The sequence below is a fragment of the Siniperca chuatsi genome, linkage group LG10, assembly GCF_020085105.1.
Source record: "Siniperca chuatsi isolate FFG_IHB_CAS linkage group LG10, ASM2008510v1, whole genome shotgun sequence".
NCBI lineage: Eukaryota > Metazoa > Chordata > Actinopteri > Centrarchiformes > Sinipercidae > Siniperca > Siniperca chuatsi.
In genome coordinates, this window is record NC_058051.1 from 17,444,677 (window position 1) to 17,453,292 (window position 8,616).

Genomic DNA, 8,616 nt, shown 5'->3' on the forward strand with positions numbered 1-8,616 from the left:
AATAACTGTCTTGACGTGATTATGACATTTTAGCTGGTAGTCAAAAATGACGCCTAGGTTTTTGGAGAAAGATTTTCTACTTGTAGCCAATGAACCAAGGTGTTTGAGGATGTTAGAAGAGACCTGATCTGGGGCGAAAACCAGAACTTCAGTTTTACTGTGATTTAGTTGAAGAAAATTACTAACTACCAGTTACTAATCTCGGCCAGACACTTGTGCAGAGTAGTTTAATTTGAGAGATCACCAGGCCTAACGGATAAGTAGAGTTGTATATCTAAAGAAAATAAGTGCATTAGTCTCTAAATCCATTTTTTATATCCTAAATTGTGTCAATCCCTTGTAAAGCACTTTGAATTGCATTTGATTTGTCTGAAAGGTGCTATATAAATAAATTGTGATTGATTGGTTAAACAGCAGTGACCAAAAGCATCATACCAGTTTAACAGTGCCAGATAGTCGGCTTCACAAAAACTTCCAAGTCCTATTCCGAGATTGGTGTAGGCCTATTAGTTTTTAATTTGGGCGCGATTCCTGGGAGTGTTTTTGAATGTGCTTGTATAACTGTTATCTCTTTATGGAAACTAAAAATATCTATAAACTTAAAGAAAGAAAATCTACCAACTATAGCAGTGGTTTGCATCTTCCAAGGTATTTTCGCGATCGCACGGGTGTTTACTGTTTTTAGAAACAGAACTAGGCCTAATGCTGTAGCTCTTGCAAAATATATGAAGTTTATGTTCGTTTATGTCTTTGAGCTATTCCTTTCAGCTGAAAGCCTTGTCTTTGGCCCATGCCCCTTGAAGTGGGGCTCAGGCACAGCAGGGGCCACAGAAATGAGAAGGAGAGGAAACTGCAACTTTTACACTTGATTTTGTCTCCTGTGTGAGAGGGTGGGAAATCACAAAAAGGCTAATTTGAACACTGGTCCTAAGGGCACTGAACAGGAAGAACTATGATGGCGAATGACTCTGAAACAGCTGGCTTATGTTTGACTCACGTTTCAGTTTTTTTTACATTTGAACTTTGGCCACTAGGGGGCAATGCATACAAATTTTTGTTCAGTCTGTTTAAGCAGACACAATTGTCTGTCTTGGTAGTCATATTTTTGAGTAATGTAAGTAGGTCTACAATTTTAGCAAGCTGTAGGCCTACATTATGGTAGCCCGCACTATGTCTTTTGTAATTTATTTGTGAGGTAATTTGTTTGCAGCCTTGAAAGGTGCTAGATAAATTAAGTTGATTTGATTTGATTCAGTTTGGTCTCTTCTCTCTTACATACAGTAGCTTCTCTGTGTGTCTGAAATGCTTAGTGAGCTTAGAGTCACTGTGTCATATTTGTTATGGTAGCACTATAATATTTCTGTAAGTGTTTACATTTTGTTTTGGTGTGATATATTTATTATCAAGTTTTGCCTATTTATAAAGAGATCATCGGGTGCTGATTATAATTGTTCTACAGTCAGCGGTAAAATAAATCACACCAAACACAGAGCCTCATCATAAAAGTGCCGGAAAAAAATAGAAGACATGTAAATTGTCAAATCAGGTTAGATGTGGTTTATGTTGTGACATTAAATAGTAAGGAGGATGGGACCAGGGGGAAGGATTGTTACCATGATAGTCATTATGATATTATTACTTTATATAGGTTTAGCACATATTTCAATTTCTTCAAGATTCAAGATTTCTTTATTGTCGTTACATAAAGTACAGTCAAGCTAAGTGTGCAGAAACCTAAGTAGGTGCATACAGATAAAAATTGTAATTTAAAAAAAAAAAAAGCAACAGACAGGGACTAAATCAGGTAAAATTGGGTTGTACAATATGCACAACACTAGAGGGTTTGATAAGTCTTTATGCTAGTTGTGAGTTTCTGGGTTTAGGAGGGGTTAGTTTGTGTGTGTGTTTATCTGAGCGTAGGAGGTGTCTGATGACTCTGAAGAAACTTTGGAAGTGGCCAAATGATGATTAAAGGAATAGGGGGGTCGGGTTTGTTTGACACAAAATCTTCAGAACAACCAGAGGTGTTTGTTTATCCTGATCAGTGTTAGTGCTGTGCATGTGTCTGTTTGTGCGTGTGTTTCTGTCAGCCTCCTATCTGTCTGCCTATCCATGTTTGTGTTTTAAGATGAATCCTGTCAGACTGCATGATGACTCAGCCATGCAAATTGTCTTACTGTACAATCTGTCATCAGTCCTGCCGCGCCAACAGTGACTCAGTGATCATCTCGCTGTCCTGGCGGCTATGACCCCACATGAGCCAGAATCTCACCCAGACAGCAAAGCTTATGTGTTTCTGCATGTGTGTATGTGTGTGTGTATGAGAGAGAGAGCGAGACAGAGTGCCCCTGATAGGAGTGTGCATGTGTAAGTGTTTATCAGACAACATGCCGATGCATTGTGTGTTTGTGTGCATGTGTGTCAATGACCCAGACAGACAGCAGGGCCAAGAAATGACTTAAACGACCACAGCTGCATTTCCATGGAAACAGGGTGTTTTAATGGAGGGACATTATGGGCTAGAGAGCAGGGTAATGACCACTCTGGCCTTCGGAATGCCTTGATCTTATCACCATGGTGAGAGGGGATGCTCCCACTTTCTGATGGTCTAATAGCCCCTGCTCTAATAGACAGGCAGCCTGGGCCACTGCCTTTCTGACTAATAGGCTGCATGTAGCAAGTATATTTGTGATGGAAATAATAATCAAAGGCCATTTCTTCCAGGAGAGGAATAAACAAGGGAATGGATGAGGAGAGATCAGAAGAGAGATAAGAGCTTGTTGAAAACCTGTATGTAGAAGAATGGCCTGTCACTGTTTTGGCACCCTCACACACTCTCTTACTCGCATACCCTCCCAAGTCTCACACAGCACAGCAGAGTGTATACACAGACAAATCCTATAAGTCCATTTGAATACCACAACAGTCTTCTTCTAATCTGTTTGTTTGAAATTTGTGATGAATCGGCGATTTTCAGCAGATCCAACACAGGCCTTATCCACACCTATTTGTCCATGTTAAGGGTTGAGTTATTTCTCAACACGATTGGTTGGATGCCAGTGGAGGAGTGTGTGTGTGTGTGTGTGTGTGTGTGAGTGAATGTTCCTCTTTATCTCACTCAATGAGTGAGTGGAGGTTGGCTGTAAGGCTATCTGTCCCTCTCAGACACCCAATCTGTCTCTGTCACTGTGCTTGCAGCCTGCACACACACACACACACACACTCACACACTGATGAACTGGCCTCAGTGACGTTACCTTTGTTAGATGCTGATATTCCACCAGTGCCACATTATTGTGTATTTGATACTAGCCAGGCCAAAAATGACAGTAATGACTGACTAAAACGAGTAGTTATTCAATGGGACTTAGTTGTAATCAAATTAACAATCTTGATCCAAGTTGAATTTATCGACGTCCCTCTCTCTCTCTGTCATGACAGGCAGACAGACAGTGCTCAGGGTGAGAGCTGCGCCTGTACTGAAGTGTCCCATTGCGTTCGCTGAAGTGGACTTATCTCCTACCATCCCTCCTCACATCTCACTCTTTCCTGGATCCAGACAGGGCTGAGCGCCACACTCATCCTGCCCTCCTCACACCAGAGAGGCCTCTCTCTTCTGGGCTCAGTCCCCCACTCAGACCCCCTCAACCACATATCCTCCTTACAGTTGGCAGAGTGCTGCATGATATTCAAGGTGATGTGTGTGTGATCTTGTGTGTGAGGACTGGACAGTTGAGGGTGATGATGAGGGTGATGATGATGTTGACGGAAATATTGGTGCCACTGCTAAAGATACTGCTAATTCTGAGTTGACAGTAAAGACACCATCAAGAAGAGAGACATAAATCCTGAATGCTTGCTGCTATAGCAACCAATGTTTATATACTGTACACATTTAAAGAAAAAACAATGTAGGACACAAAGAACAGATGCAAGGATGAATGTGAGAAACCCACCTATTTATCAGATAGATCTGCTCAAGTCAGGTTTCATTTTGAATCAGTTACTACACATGTAACATCTTCCACTAGACGTATGACAGTTATTTTTTATAAATCTCGCGATGTTGACGTTGAGCTTGATGTTGCTCAGATAATGTGATGTTTAGATGCTGTTTTGTCTGTGAGGTTATCACTGCAGTTTTTTTGCATACTATCCCTTAATATCGGGTCTATACCCTCCATTTTTGATCAGTTCATCAGTTCTGCTGTAGTGTCCAGTTACCAAAGAAATTTGCAGTTATGCAAGCTAAGGCCTTTTAACTGATTAACCACCGTATCATGTATGATCCAACAGTCAATATGTGACAGATTTGCCGACTTAACCTAGCTCTCTGCTGTAGCTGTGCTTATGATTATAGCCATGGGATGATATAACTTTGGCCACTGCTGTCAGCGATTGTGGCGGTAGCCATGGCTGTGCATTATTATGATTATGGCTGTGACACATTAGTTTTTAAGGGGTGTAACACAAACGTCATGCAGAGGTTGTGTGAGTGTAGTATACTGTCGGAGCTTGGCCTTTTGAAAGGAGTAATAAGCAATATAATGCATAATGTAAAGTGCCACATCATCCTTTATGTAGTATTTGCAGAGCATTTCCCTAAACTGACAGTATTATAACTGGGCTGGACCAACACACTAACAGTTCCTATGGATCAGGGGGAATGCAAAAATATTACGAGGGAACAAAAAACTTATTGTGAGGGAATGCATACTATATTCAAACACTAAAACTATGAATTACTAAAACCAATCTGAAATACAGAGAGTTCAATTTAAGGAATTATATACTTTAAATCTAAATGAGGATGAAAACAGCATTGAAAAAAATATATCTGTAAGCAGCAATGCATATGGTCTGCCCATAGGACGAACACAAATAGATGTTTGAAACACTGCAAATGTCCAGCTCCACTATCCACACCCACACATACCATATACAAACATTAAAACTAGCACATCAGATTAAACAAGTTAGATTAAATAGCACATCAAATGCTATTTAATCTTGTTTGTTTAATCTGTACAAAAACCAAAGTGTAAAAACATTACATGGTTTTACGGGGGAGTCTAGTTGTCACCATGAGATTTCCAGGCAACCATTATATTTTTAATCCTCATGTAAAGTATAATCCCTGTATCTCTCATCTGTATTTTACATTGTTTTTTTTACATTCATCCATCAAAGTTTCTTAAACTCTCTTTCCCCTTTATTTAGGGGAAAGAGCTACATTACCAACATTTATCATTTGTAAAGTGACTGTAGGACTTGCCATACCTAATGAACTGATAATTAAATTCCAGGCTGTGGCTCTGATGGATAGTCCTGGTGATGACTTCTGCATGGGTGTTTTTTGTGTGTACAGAATCCTTGCATGTACTGTATACTCATGATGGTTAATTGTTTTTCTAGGTTTTCCTGTCTGTATAGCCGCATGTAGTTTAGTCTGGCATGGTGTAATGTTGTGAAGTGGAATTATGTTTATTGATTTGTTTACCAGAAGTAGGAGGCTTTTCAAGCATACATAGCTTCCTCTCTCACTCACTCTCCCTCTTTGACTCTAAACGTGGCCATATTGTTAGACTCCCCCAACCAATCAAAGACGCAGACCCCCATTCAACATCATCTTCCCTTACAGCGTGTAACTCAGATTACAAGTTCCTCGTGCTGTTGTTGTTGTATGAGGCTTGGCTTTCTGTGTGGTAAACAGCTGTTGGTGTGTGCTTTAATGTTTGATAAACACATTAGACTGTTGTTTATTCTCCCCTAAACTATCCCAGTTCAAACACTTGACAGAGATGGAGCTCCAAGCCAATAATGAAGATGTGAGCATCTTTATAGTACTGTGAATAGTGAGAACAAAATCATGCTGCCCACGTTATGCATGTGTGCAAGTGTGTGCATGCCTTTAATTTTTGACATTTTTTGACAGCAGCCAGGATGAAAACCATTTTCCAGGTGTCTTATATCATTTTCCAACATCTGTGCACCATACTATAACTTTATATTTAGATATTTATCATGAAGATGTCATTTGATGAGCTAGTTTTAGTGTTTGTATGCAGTATATGTACGTGCATAGTGGAGCTAATCAGTCAGTAACTCAACATTTGCTTTTTCCTGCACAAGGGAGCCCATGTATGGTATAAGAGTGATTTATGCTTTTACAACCTCTGTGTGTATTTGTGTACCTGGTGTAAATGGGAGTTTGCATGTTCAGTGTACGTGCATGTGTATTTCCTTTCATATATGTTCATGTGTTGGATGTATGATCTATAATGTACACCTGTGAAGTTGGTGCTGCCATGTCTGCCCCCACAGGCTTTGCATGACAGGAGTAGTTTTCCAGTCTGAGGTGAATCAAAACACTGTTAGTAGTTGGCTTTAGTTACTGGAGAAGGATGTGGACACAGCATGGTATTGCCAAAACAAGGTGTGGTGTGTCTCAGCCTTTCTGTGCTGACAGTGGGTATAATTAAAATACCGCAATTCCTTTAGGCATTGGGACACTAATTTGATGTGACTGCTCCCCTTCTCTCCTGAGCTTTTGTCAGTAATTAGGCAGATGGTTGGTACTGCGTTATTGTCTTACATATGACAATATGTAACATATGTTACATACAGTATGTTTCCTTTTGGTGAGGATATTAGGGTGTGTTTTCACTATTGTGTTTTTGTTCTTTCCTAATATAGTGTCTTTATAGCCTGTTACCTTGCATTCAGTAGAATTTCCTATAAATTTAAAAAAAAAAAATCTAACTTTACTAAAGAAAAAGATCAAATTTGTTTTACCTTTCATATAATTTATATGTTGTGTTTCTCTAATTTGAAGTAGCCAGTTGGAATTTACCTCAGATTTCAAAATTAAAGGTCAAATCTGTGTTAATAAAGTGCAGATATTTACAGTAAAGCCTCTGATCTATTGACATGAAACAGAATAAAATTATAGATATATGAGACCAGGCTCCAGATTTGGGTCTTGTAGCATTAACATTAATGCTGGGTTGAGCGTGTGTGAAAGCTCTATTATACTTGATTGAATTATCTCCTTACAGAGAGTGGGAGGCTGAAGGATAAACAAGTCAGTCTGAATGGAGAGAGGGACAGATGAGTTTCCTTCTGTTGTTTTTGTTTCACCAGCACTTTATTGTAAAGCTGAAATGATATTGTTCCCGTGGCAGCTCTGTGTAAATGTTTTGTGCACAGTATTCCTCCATTTCATGCCAAGCGCTTGCTCTGTTTACCACTGTTTACTGAGAGACTGAGGCTACTGTACTGTGTCTTTCTTCTCGATCAGCTGTCTTAGTGCTGGTAGAAGGTGAAGCCCAGTCGGAGGTAGTGTGTAGGCTTGTTACTGCTGCACTGGGCTGCAGGCATGAACACACTGATTGTGAAAAAGACACATATGAAGATAAAGATAATCCCAAATATCTATAATTCTATATCTAAGTGCCAATGAGAATATACAGTATATTCCAGGAAGGAAAATTTTAATTAGAGAAAGCTGCACCTCAAAACACAAACAAGGCAGTCTCCCGCATTCCACATGGAGAGTGTTTGTTTGTGTGGTGTGAGTTAGGGATTCGTTGTACGAGTGAATTTATGTGTATCTTTAGTGGTTTGTGTTATTAAAGGTGAAGAGAAGCAACAATAAACACACAGTTGTGAAAATGTTTGAGTACAGGTAGACACTCCAGTAGATGCTTTCACCTTTTACCCATTTGCCACTTAAGAGGCTACGGCCTTATGTTATTTTTTGTTTAAAGTTACATCTGGTACACTGATTTTTTTTCTCGCGGCAGAGGTTTGAGGAGTACAACCCTTTAAACCCTTAAAGTAGTATGTGCTGATTAAAAGTCACAGGGATGAGCTGAGTTTTGGTTTGATTGTGGGTGCACGCTGGGATGGCTCAGCGCTATCTATCAATGTCACTCAGGTAGCCATGGTATCACTGTTAGTGTCAGCATCAGTGTGTGTCAGCTGGTATCACTCACTGGTATCTAGTCTGTGAGGCCTACACAATTTGACCCTGACCCTGTATCTCTCCTGTTTCCCACACCTCTGTCTCTCGTTGTCTATGTGTGTGTGTGTGTGTGTGTGTGTGTGTGTGTGAGTGTGTATTGTCAGTCCAAACCCCCAGATTCCCTGGTATGTTTGTGGAATTTCGACAATTTTTCCAGGTCACTGTTGTTTGTGCCTTGCGAGGTGTGTCTGTAAATTCCCACACAGGGAGGGAGATAAACACACTCACACTGCCACACGCATATACAAACCTCGTCACATGGCAGCCCACACCTTGTACGGTGAAGAATTCACTGCAACTAACTGAATGTCAGACTCAGGTTTAGCACTGACACTCTTTGTCATTTAACCCTCATGGTGGCTGTCTGTGCACACAGCCTGCAGAATATTCTGCTATCCGACGCTAAGCTTGACTTCTGGCCTAGCAGTGAGTGAGTTATATCAGAGATAAATTAGGGATGACAAATTGGTGCTGTGTCAGGTCACGCAGGCTTTCTACTCACAAATTCATTGAGGTCAACCTGCATGTGGTTGTATGTGTCAGTAGTTGGAGCAATTGTAGAAGCACCGGAAATGTTTTACATGCAACGG